This window comes from Euleptes europaea, chromosome 8 (genome assembly GCF_029931775.1).
Source record: "Euleptes europaea isolate rEulEur1 chromosome 8, rEulEur1.hap1, whole genome shotgun sequence".
Lineage (NCBI taxonomy): Eukaryota > Metazoa > Chordata > Lepidosauria > Squamata > Sphaerodactylidae > Euleptes > Euleptes europaea.
In genome coordinates this window covers 23,894,881-23,906,485 of record NC_079319.1, presented here as the reverse complement: position 1 = coordinate 23,906,485, position 11,605 = coordinate 23,894,881, and positions in this window count along the sequence as shown.

Genomic DNA, 11,605 nt, shown 5'->3' with positions numbered 1-11,605 from the left:
ACCAAGCTGACCAGATCAAAGGTGATGTAACCTACAGTATGTGCCAACTAGCCAGGGAGTCTTTATTGTGTGCGTGCAACCTTAATTAGCTTCTACAGCTAATACCATTAATATTCAACGATCCATTTCCTCTGACAAGGGTTTTAATTCCCATCAGCTTTCTCCAGCAAAGTTCTCCAGGAATCTGAGGCTGCTCTCCTGTGCTTTGGCTCCAAATAAGGCCTCTTTATTAAGAGCCCTGTGGCACAGAGCGGTCAGCTGCAGTACTGCAGTCCAAGCTCTGCTCAAGACCTGAGTTCAATCCTGACGAAGTCAGTTTCAGGTAGCCGACTCAAGGTTAACTCAACCTTCCATTCTTCTGAGGTCGGTAAAATGAGTAGCCAGCTTGCTGGGGGTAAAGGGAAGATGACTGGGGAAGGCACTGGCAAGCCATCTCGTAAACTTAGGGGGTTACCGCACTTTGTATTCCCAGCTATGTATTAAGAGTTTGAAAATGTTATAAAAAACATCGCTTTAAAAGGGTTTTTGGATACCACAGCTTATAAAAGGTTGGAAGATGTCTTCACAGCTAAAGGGGCCAAACAAAGCGTGAACAGTATTTTTTATTGCGTTTTCAAACTCTTAATACATTGGTGGGAATACATAAAGTGCAAACAGTATTTTTTATAACATTTTCAAACTCTTAATACATCGCTGGGAATAGAAGTGCGGTAACTGCCATAGTCTGCCTTGTAAACGTCGGGATGTGACGTCACCCCATGGGTCAGGAATGACCCGGTGCTTGCACAGGGGACCTTTACCTTAAACACCTCTTTGGTACTGAGTTATATTTTATTTGTTTGCTTGATTTATACCCTGCATTACTCCCCAACTGGGACTCAAAGCAGTTTACATCATTCTGCTCTCCTCCATTTTAACTTCACAATAACCATGTGAGGTAGATTGGGTTGAATGTGTGTGACCATCCTGAGGTCAGCCAGCAAGCTTCTATGGCAGAATGGGGATTCAAACCTGAGTATCCCACATACTGGGGTGTGATACCTGAGAAAGGGGTGTGTTTGGCCTGCTGTTTTGAACAAAATTCATTTCAGACACTGACTCTTTCATAGTTTTTCATCAGAAACAGACTTTGGAGAGGGGTGACTACAATGATAGAAAAACAGGTCATGACTAACTACAAGCAGCTGCAAACAGCTGTAGCTGAGAAAAGAGATGAGTCGTTTTCAAATGAATTTTTGCAACAACAAAAATTTCTCCTTGTAGACCAGTGGTACCCAACCTTTTTTTGACCAGGGACCACTAGGACTTTTTTGTTTGGTGCAGGGACCCCAAGGTTCAAAATAAAAATTCTGATAATTTGAAAATAAACTTTAATCATAACTGTTAGTTAAACATTAAACTTAGAATAATATTTGAATATGTTTTTTATAATAGAGAACTTTTAATTGTAAATCAATGTGATTTTTGAGCTTGCATCCTTTTTACAAGCTGGGCAATTCTGGGGCTAATACTGTTGCTCAGAGCTACACGAATATCATCACTTGCTTCCAATTGATTTCTTGTCATGTTCTTAATTATAAGCAAAGCAGAAAACTCTTGTTCGCATAAATAAGTTGTGGAGAAGAGCATAAGATATCGTAAGGCGAATCCCCGAACTGTAGGTTATGAAATTGCTTTTTTACACCAGAACTTTTCAAGAGAATTCAAACGCATCCTTACAGTGTCTATCATTTTGGAATTCAATGAGCTCTTCCTGGATTTCTTCTGCAACCTCTTCAACAGCAATACCAAAAGGATTGCGAATCAGCTTTTGGGTATCTTTTGATTCTGTCTGGTTATATTCCGGGAAGTAACGGTGGAATTCATCGACCAGCATTTGCAGATGACTTCTGATGTTGTCTTGTATATTTGCAGTGATCATGTCACCTTTACTATCATCGACCAGTGCTTTTAATGTCACAAACACAGAATAATTGTTTTCGCCTACCCATAATTGAAGTTTGCAAATAAAGGCACACAGTTTATCTTCAAACATAAAAATGTTTCCCACACCTGCTAAATTTATGTTTCCAGAACCTTGCAACTGTAAGTTTAGTTTATTCAAATGTGAGAAAATATCCACAAGATAAGCCAAATGCATCTGACTTTTCGAATCAGAAAACAGCTCTAGTAATTCTTTAATTTTCTTCTCAGCTAGAAACAGCTCAACCTCTTTTCTTAGTTCAAATAACCTTCCCAGCATATTGCCTTTCGATAACCAACGAACTTTGGTGTGGAAAAGAAGAGTCTCATGATCGGAGTCCATTTCAGTGCACAGTTTTTTAAAAAGGCGTGTATTTAAGGCGCTGCTTTTAATAACATTGACCACTTTTATGGTCATTTCCATGGTATTAACAAGGCATTTAGGAAGAGTCTTGGAAGCTAAAGCCTGACGATGTATGATACAATGAGTTGTTATTGCTGAAGGATTCTTCTGTTTTATTAATGTTGCTAGACCGGATCGTGATCCTAACATGGCTGGAGTGCCATCCGTACAGAAGCCAGCGAGCTTTTCCCACATAATGCTATGTTTCTCAAAATACTCCGCTATTATATTCATGACATCGATACCTTTTGACGTCGTTTCCAGTTTCCGCGAAATCAATAATTCCTCTTTAATAGTGTTGTCGTCATCTAAAAAGCGGACAAATACGAGCAACTGACTGCAATTAGAAACATCTGTCGTTTCATCACACTGCAAAGCGAAACATGGTGAATTTTTTATGTTCGAAACAAGCTGCTCCTCGATGTCATTTGACATAATTTCAATTCAAGCTTTTACCGTGTTGTTCGATAGAGGTATTTCTTGTATTTTCTTTTTGGCTTCCATCCCTAAAACCTCTTCGACAGCTATAATCAAACAAGGTTTGACGAGTGTTTCTCCTATTGTGTGTGGTTGTGTGAGGCTCGCTTGCACCCTCCCCAGGCCTCCCCGCCCCCGCATGTTCCTTGTCGCACGCAGCTCCCGCGGGTCACCACCGCACGCTGCCGTGCTCTGCGCCCACGAGCCGCTGCCATGCCGCCCGCGTAAATATTATTATGGGTTTATAACTTTGTTTCATGGACCCCTGGTTTAGTTCTCATGGACCCCTGGTTGAGAACCAGTGTTGTAGACGCACCTCAGGATGTTGTGGTGGGATGAAACAAGGACTTCTTTTAAGGATCTCATTTTAAGAGGGTTTTTTCCCAGTGGTTGGGGCATTCAGAAGACCCCAGAAGCTTGCAAAGGGGAATGAGAGCAAACTATGCTATATTGACACTGTGTCAACTTAGTTAAGATAAGCGGCTGCTATTGGGCCACATTCACATTGAGAGGTCAGAGAGTCCTGATGTATCTGAAATCACTGTTACCTACAACCAGATTGTACAGTACTGTGTCATGTGTATAAGGGGTACCTCAAAAACAGCACACATGCATGTTTGTGATGACAAGGGGTTACTGAAGATCCCAGAATTCATTTGGTATTTACCAAAAGGGGGAAACTAGGAAAAAAATGCCCAGATAATTGGGGGGTGGCTAAGGAGTTGCTAAAGAACCCCATGGCGCAGAGTGGTAAACTTCAGTACTGCAGTCAAAGCTCTGCTCACAACCTGAGTTCAATGCCTATGAAAGTTGGCTTCAGGTAGCCGGCTCAAGGTTAACTCAGCCTTCCATCCTTCCGAGGTCGATAAAATGAGTACCCAGCTTGCTGGGGGTAAAGTGTAGATGACTGGGGAAGGCAATTGCAAACCACCCCAGAAACATAGTCTGCCGACTAAATGTCATGATGTGACATCATCCTAAACTGCAATTTTTTGCCACACACACTATCATATATTACCTAGCAACTCAACGTACAATAGTGTTTTTGGCTAAAATTAGCAATTTCAGAATTTGATAAGTTTTTTTTTTTTTTTTGCAGCTAGAGAGATTTGACATGCAAAATATAAGCCAACATTTCTTCTATCATAGGGGATGCCAGGAAGTGGCATTAGGCCAAAAATTGTGTTCTTCAAACAGTTCCTGGCGTTTGGATTAGATGTGTGAAATCAGGATATTACTATGTGTCATCAAGGAGGCTGATGTACATTTTATACATCTCAATGCAAATGTGGCCCATTTTCCAGCTCAGACCAAATTCACACTAAATCTGAAAATAAGGAAGGGGATAAAAAGGAAGAAAAATCCTCCTCCCGCCTCCTATGCTGAAGGAGCATGTTGACATGACTTAGGTACTATGTCTGGTTTAAGGAAATATCTCAGGTCAGGGAGGGATATATTGTTTATAAAGTGGCCTAGGTAGTATGTCTGGTTTAAGGAAATATCTCAGGTCAGGGAGGGATATATTGTTTATAAAGTGGCTTACTTACAAATCAGTGAACCTCCTCTGCAAGTCTGGAAAGAATATTGGGAATCTGTGTAGAGTTCATTAAAAAATTATATTAGCCTGGAGAAACGGGAAGCTCAAGCAGTTGCAATAATAACAAGTATTCAATATAAGACCCAAGGCCTGAATGCCCACAAGTAGGGTTGCCAGCTCTGGGTTGGGAAATACCTGGAGATTTGAGGGGTGGAGCCTGGGGAGGGAAGGGTTTGGGGAGGGACCTCAGCAGGGTACAGTGCCCTAGAGTCCACCCTCCAAAGCACCATTTTCTCCAGGGGAACTGATCTCTGTTGTCTGGAGGTCAGTTGTAATAGCAGGAAATCTCCAAGCCGCACCTGGAGGTTGACAACCCTACCCACAAAAGGATCCAGCTCTTCTAAGACTACACACTGTGCAATGTGTCCCAAACAAGACTGGCAGATAACAGGCCAAAGAGGTAGAGGGTAAAGCAAGGGGCAATAGCTATCCATGTAGGTGCCAGGCAAAGAGCCATTTCTAGGGTTGCCAACCTCCAGGTACTAGCTGGAGATCTCCTGCTATTACAACTGATCTCCAGCCAATAGAGATCAGTTCACCTGGAGAAAATGGCCACTTTGGCAATTGGACTCTATGGCATTGAAGTTCCTCCCCTCCCCAAACCTCGCCCCCCCTCAGGCTCTGCCCCAAAAACCTCCCACCAGTGGTGAAGAGGGACCTGGCAACCCTAGCCATTTCCCAAGTTAATAGTCCAGATCTCCAGGCAGCCAGTAATTCAAGAATTAAATCCAAAAGGGAAGAGCAATGAGGAAGCATGTGAGATGCGCCAGAAGAAATGTTCTGCCACTCACTTGACACATGTAATTCTTGGCAGGTGTGATTCAGTGGGGATAGATTCTGGTAGGGCCAGAGGTTTGAGCTGAAGACAAAAGAAGCCTTTTTTCCCAGGTTTGGAAAAAGGAGAGAGGGCCGGGTGGGTTAACTGGTATGTCACTGGATGGGCCTAAGAGGATAAGGAGGAAACTTCAGGTCCCTGTGAATATTTCCAAATTAGAAAAGGGAGAACGTCAGGCAGAGCCGTGTTTGGAACTGGGTTTTTCAAGCCTCATTGAGCAGGCAATTCAAAGCACTCAGAATCTGATCAATGTGAATGGAGAGCCTTTTATTGGGAAATGCTTTTGTGAGTTTAATTCATTCTATGGCAGAATTTTACTGGGGCATGATTCCATTGAGGCTAATTGTCCTGATTAAGTGCTGAGAAACCTTGACTAATGGTCACAGAACTAGTTGTAGGGCAAGGCTCCATTTGTTTCTAGAGTGGCAGTTGTTCTTACGGAAATGTAATGAGATTAAGGAGTAGTCCTACTCTCTCCGTTAGCTTTAAGTTTTTTGAGGCGCTAATGGTTCTCTTGTGACCAGCAGACAGAAACGGGACTCCAGTCAAAATGGAGGGTGACAGAAAGACAATCCAATGTGATGACAAGAAGGTAGTGTCTTGGCTGAAGTTTCCATTCCAGTTAATTTAGGATTATTTATCTCAGTATCCAGCAAGTGATCTCTGGAACAGGGACATCTACGGTGGTCCGCTCATACTGAAATCAGTTTCAAGGGATTCTTATTTCTCTCCTTCCTATGATGAAAATACACCCATTCCTTGTTAAAAAGAGCAACCTAAACATTTTACATGATCCAAGGTTTTTTAATGTTGGATTGACAGAATTTAATTCGGCATTTATTCTTTCTGTTTTGAGAAACTGAAGTACTTCCAGTCCAGCTAAAGCCAAGGGAAACTGAATATGCAGGACTTCTAAAAATGTTTATTGAGAGCAAAATATATTTGAATTAGATAATCGTGTTGTTGTTTTGGTCCAAGATAAAAAATTAACATTTTTGGAATACATTTAACAACCTAAGAGCCCATTACTGAAGGGGGGGTGAAAGGAGCTGGCGTGACCCCACCACCACCACCGGTGTAGGTGCCACTTGCTAGCACTCCACCACACATGCTTCCTGCTGCTGCAAGGACTGCCCAGTGTCACTGGGGAAAGGGCTGCAGCAGCCTACCCTGAGCATGGGCAGTGGGAGAGCTTATAAGCAAACAATGGGAGAACACAGAAGCAGGCGGGAGGTGTGTGGGCAGGTGTGTGGGAGGGAAGGAAGACACAAGCAAGGGACTGGTGGTGGGCAGAGGGGGGGGACCCTGGATGCTCTCTGGCTGGGGCTCCCCAAACCTGGAACCGGCCCTACATTAAAGCAATTATTATTTTACTGAGCCTAATGTAAGCCTGAGGAGCCCCATGGCGCAGAGTGGTAAGCTGTAGTACTGCAGTCCAAGCTCTGCTCACGACCTGAGTTCGATCCCAACGGAAGTCGGTTTCAGGTAGCCGGCTCAAGGTTGACTCAGCCTTCCATCCTTCCGAGGTTGGTAAAATGAGTACCCAGCTTGCTGGGAGTAAAGTGTAGACGACTGGAGAAGGCAATGGCAGACCACCCCGTAAACAAAGTCTGCCTAGTAAACGTCGGGATGTAACATCACCCCATGAGTCAGGAATGACCCAGTGCTTGCACAGGGGACCTTTATTTTAATGTAAGCCTAATGCCCTATATTGCTTAAAGAAAGCAGCATCAAATGTGTTATCGCATAAGTCTAGCACTCCAGTCACGTGATAGGAAACTGTTAACCATCTTCAGCAGATTGTTCAGTTTATCTTAAACGCAATGCATTTGTGGAAGGTTTGGATTTCTGGCAAGCAACATAGGTGAATCAAAGGTATTGCTGTACCTGTGCCTCGAGTTCTCATTTGGTTTACGTGTGCATAGGCGAAAAATAATACTGCTGAACCATCACCTGGGATACTTTGCATGTTTGTGCATGTGAGAGACTCCTACGCACTGTAAATGCTAAACAACAGCTCATTTTAATAGTTTAGTTAGATATTTATACTCTCTTTTTCTCCCCAATGCAAACCCAAAGTGGTTTGCATAGTCCTCCTCCATTTGATCTTAACCGCCACCACCCTGTGAGGTGAGTTAAACTGGGAGAGGTCACCCAGAAAGCTTTCATGGCAGCGTGGGGATTCAAATCTGGATCAGGTCCCGGTCTGACACTGTAACCACTATACCACACTGGCTCTTTTAACACTTTTACATTACATAGAGCTGCTTTTCATTTAGTGGTTGAGTTGGATCTTCAAAGTCTGAATGGAGAATCATTCAGTAGCTTGTTAAAAATGTTATATCATTCATACAGAGGTGCCCCCCAAAAAGTAATAAGCCAGCAAGAACCAGATTGCGGTAAGTTGTTTGCCAAAGCCCTGTTGTGGAGCAGCAAGGATAGCCACAAGGAATTCAATGGGCTTGGTTTAGACCTAATTCCAAACCAAGATTTGCTATTACGTGAACAAGGCTCAAGTTTGTGGGCATTCAAGACTCATTTGCCTAACTTTAACCCATAGCGCAGTAGAGGCAGACTGCAGCAGAAATATTTTGGCAGTTAATTCAAGGAGCAATATTGTCTTCCTTTGAGGGGCCAAACAGTGGTATTTACTCTCTGCTGGATGCATATGTATGCTTCTACAGGAGTAAATCAGGGAGAATTTATTCCACCTTCCATAGAATAATGAGATTGGCGCTAGGCACTGCTTGCAGACATATGGGAAAATAATCCCACACTTGGTGCTGTGACAGACTATAGCCCCTGGCTTTCCCATCCTCTAACTTCCTCCACCTTCTTGGGGTCTCAGCTCCAGGAGTTGCCAGGAGCCAGGATTTAGAAGAACGTTTTCCCTCAGGAGGAACTCAGGTCATTTGCCAGCAATAGAAGATTCTTTCAAGCTGGTTCACCCCTGAGAACATACCAATTTCCACACTGTCTCCAGCCAGCCTGTTGACCCTTTGGCGAAAGTGTGCATGTGAGGAAGTGAGGAAAGTTCAGTTTGCCATTTCTCCCACCCTTCCTGCTCTCTGTGCCGGAACTGTCCATTTCAGCACCTTTTCCCAGGTAAGCCCTGTTCCAAGAGGTTCAGTCCCAAACCCCAGAGATTAGGTTTTTTTAAAACCTGTATTAACTACACATATATTCTATAAACCACTGATATTTGGGGATAGTCTACAAGCTGCTAGAATTAAGGCACGATACTATAAAAAGCAATAGAAAAGGTAGTTGCTGCCCAATTTGATCTACAATGCTCACACATCCCTCTTTTGGGGGGATTTGTCCAAGAGGCCTTTATTGGTACACAGCTTCCTGAGGATTGTTCATATTCCTTTCTGAGCTGCACCCCAAAGCTGCTTCACATGGACTTTCCCTCTGGTTTGGGGGTTCCCTTCCTAGGCTAAACAGAACTTGGACTGCAGGTTCAAAAATTCCCTCCAAGATGACTTTTGATTCATCACTTTAAAAGTATACATTAAAGGAGTTTTGTGTTCTGCACCTAAATGAATCCTTTCCTTTATCCCTTAGAAGCTCCTTGATCCATTGATCTTGAACAGCATATATCTAATGTTTGAAGGATATAAGGACTGAAACAAATCTTGCCACTGACAATGTAGCCTTGGGATCCCTGTCACTTAGTAGAAAAGGCATTATGTCAGACACAGAGGCATTAGATTTATATGTTAAAAGGGGAGAGATATAATGTGATCAAAGTTCCTTATAAAAGTGGCATTCCAAGAGGGCATGAGCTAATGAATCAATAGAGCCAGAAGAGCAAGGACCCAAATGAATCCTGTATGCAAATTAAAGTACCATGTGCAAATGGGTGAAGGGCAGGAATAATTTATCAAAGTGATGGACAGGCTGGTCAAAAAGCCGGAATGTGGCATGTTGATTCTTTCATCTCCATCCCAGTTCCATCCATCAAAATAAAAGTGTCAGCCCCTTTCCTGGTGTGTAGCTTGGGATCTTATTTCCCACTTCAAGCAGATAAGCCTGCGTTGTTTTATAAATCATTTTCAGCCATCCGAAAGAGATACTACACCAAAACACTAGTTTAGTTCATTTGAAGGAACATCTCCTCTTCCACGTTTCTGTGCATCAGCTATGGCCATCAGGCAACCATCTGTTGACTATCCCACCCCTTAAAGTGGCCCGTTTGGGATCGATAATCGTGGCTCCATCTCTGTGGAATGGGCTCCTTGAAGAAGTGAAGAGCCCCCCTCCTTGGAGATCTTCAGGAGGTGCTGCAAGGCCTGCCTGTTTGCCAGTGGGTTTGAATGGCAGCCACCTTTTAAGGGGAAGGGGGAGAGATTAGGAGATTTGCATTTTATTTTTGGTTTTAACTTAACATGGTTTTCATTATTATTGTAAACTGTTTTGGTCTATTGACCGCAATAAATGAATTGATTGATTATCGTAAACTGCCTTGAACGAGGAGGGATATAATTTTTTAAATAAATAAATAGAGGATGCTCTCTGTTGCCACTGAATCTACCATAATAAATATTGTTTTGGTTGATTATGTGCTCCCTCGCAACTATAGTGGATGTTTTTGGCCTGGCAGCCAAGAAAATCAGGGCGAAGCAAATTACGAATGGCTGTAAAGCTGCATAGAGCCGAATGGGCATATTTTAATTTCTTAATTTCCGTGTTCTTTTAATGATTCTGGTTTTGTATATTTTAACGTGTTATATTGTTTTAGATTATAACATCCTATGGCCTTATACAATAAACTTGACAGAATTATAGTGGGTGGTGCTGTTACTATGTCTCCAGTGTCCTTTCTAGAAAATAAACCTCTTAGGGTGGTCTTTGTGCAATGTTTTACAAGTGGTTGACACTTTGAATCAGAGCACCAATAATGTGCACTTCGGATGTTCAAAATCCTGCCCCTATGCTGATTGCTGCTAGTCCACAGAAATTAGCAGGATCAGCTCGGTACCCAGCGGTACTCGTTCTGACAGTAAAGTACCTAATTTTGTTCTGTGGGACTGTCTCTAATCAGAGCAATTTCTGATAAGCATTGTTACAGAGGCACTACTAGATCATTAGAAGGTGTTAAAGAACTTCCTCAATAGATGGAAAACTGAAATTTGTCACAGTTGTAGTTCAAGTCCCCCCTGGTTACTACAAAAGTTTGAAAAGTGAACTTGTTTCATAGTGAAGCTCAGAGGTAGAGCATCTACTTGGTTCAATCCCTGGCGTCTCCAGTTAAAGGGACTAGGCAAGTAGGTGATGTGAAAGACCTCTTCCTGAGACCCTGGAGAGCCGCTGGCGGTCTGAGTAGACAATACTGACTTTGATGGACTAAGGGACTGATTCAGTATAAGGCAGCTTCATGTGTTCATTTTCCTCTTAATGTAAGAAAAAATAAACAGGGTAAAATCCAGTGGGAATTAAGAAATTATGAAATGCTCAGATGAACTGAATCCCTACACATTTCAAACAAACAAGTTTTTTCTCTGGGAAAGTTGCTTGGAAGCAACTGCTCCTTCTACCTTGTTACTTCCTGAACAGGTAATCAAAATAGTTTGGTTCAGGAATACTTTCAACTTTTTTAACATAACATGATTCCTGAGCTGAGCTTTGAATTTCAATCTAATATTGTCAACTTTATAGCACAATTTCTTGATTCTATTTGGCTGGGGTCTCACTTTGCTTTAAGCCTCAATCATGTGTTTCTGTGTGTTCAAATAAAGTTTTGGGTCCATTTTAAAATGTTTCCCCAAACTGCATTTTTTGATTCCCACCTCAACATCTTTTCAAACACCCAAATAACAAAAGAAGAATCATTTTATGGGGGAATGATACCTAATAATTTTTTTTTTGGGGGGGGGGGTTGGCAAGGGAAGCCACTCAGTTGAGAAAAACAAAATAATAGTAATAAAACTGTCTATCTATATTGATAAAATACGTTATTTTAGTAATCAATCATGTGGACAAGCAACATGGTGAAGGTACAGGCATTTACAATTATTGTTTATTTTGTTTTTAAAATAAAACCAGTTTAAGAAAACACCCACAATGTACTCATATTCCCTTTTAAAAGGACTTAGTACATTCAAAACATCTGAGTATATAATACAGGCTGCTAATGGCTTTTAACCAAGCCAAAGAACTGGAAATCCTAGATTATTCTGTACATTAAATGCCAGTCTTCATTCTCCATCAGAGTAGTCCTTTACACTGAGTAGCTGTCTGGGATATATCCACTGTTTACAGTTCCCACGGCAATGGCCCAACTGTGACATACCAGCAGAGTAATGATGTCATAAACAGCATGCTGGAA